Consider the following 207-nt stretch of genomic DNA (forward strand, 5'->3'; position numbering starts at 1 on the left):
TATGTTTGTATGTATGTAACTCACACCCGTTTTTCTCCCACTTCCCGAGAACCGATTTCATTCAAACTTTGTACACTTTAGACAGACACTTTAGACACAATTAAGAACCAGTGGCAATAGTAATATAGTAGTAATATAGTAAGTTTATCCCATTATTCTGATCAGGAGCGCCAGGATTTAACAATTTCCTTACGTATCCTCTACGTA

This window comes from Zerene cesonia, unplaced genomic scaffold (assembly GCF_012273895.1).
Source record: "Zerene cesonia ecotype Mississippi unplaced genomic scaffold, Zerene_cesonia_1.1 Zces_u002, whole genome shotgun sequence".
NCBI lineage: Eukaryota > Metazoa > Arthropoda > Insecta > Lepidoptera > Pieridae > Zerene > Zerene cesonia.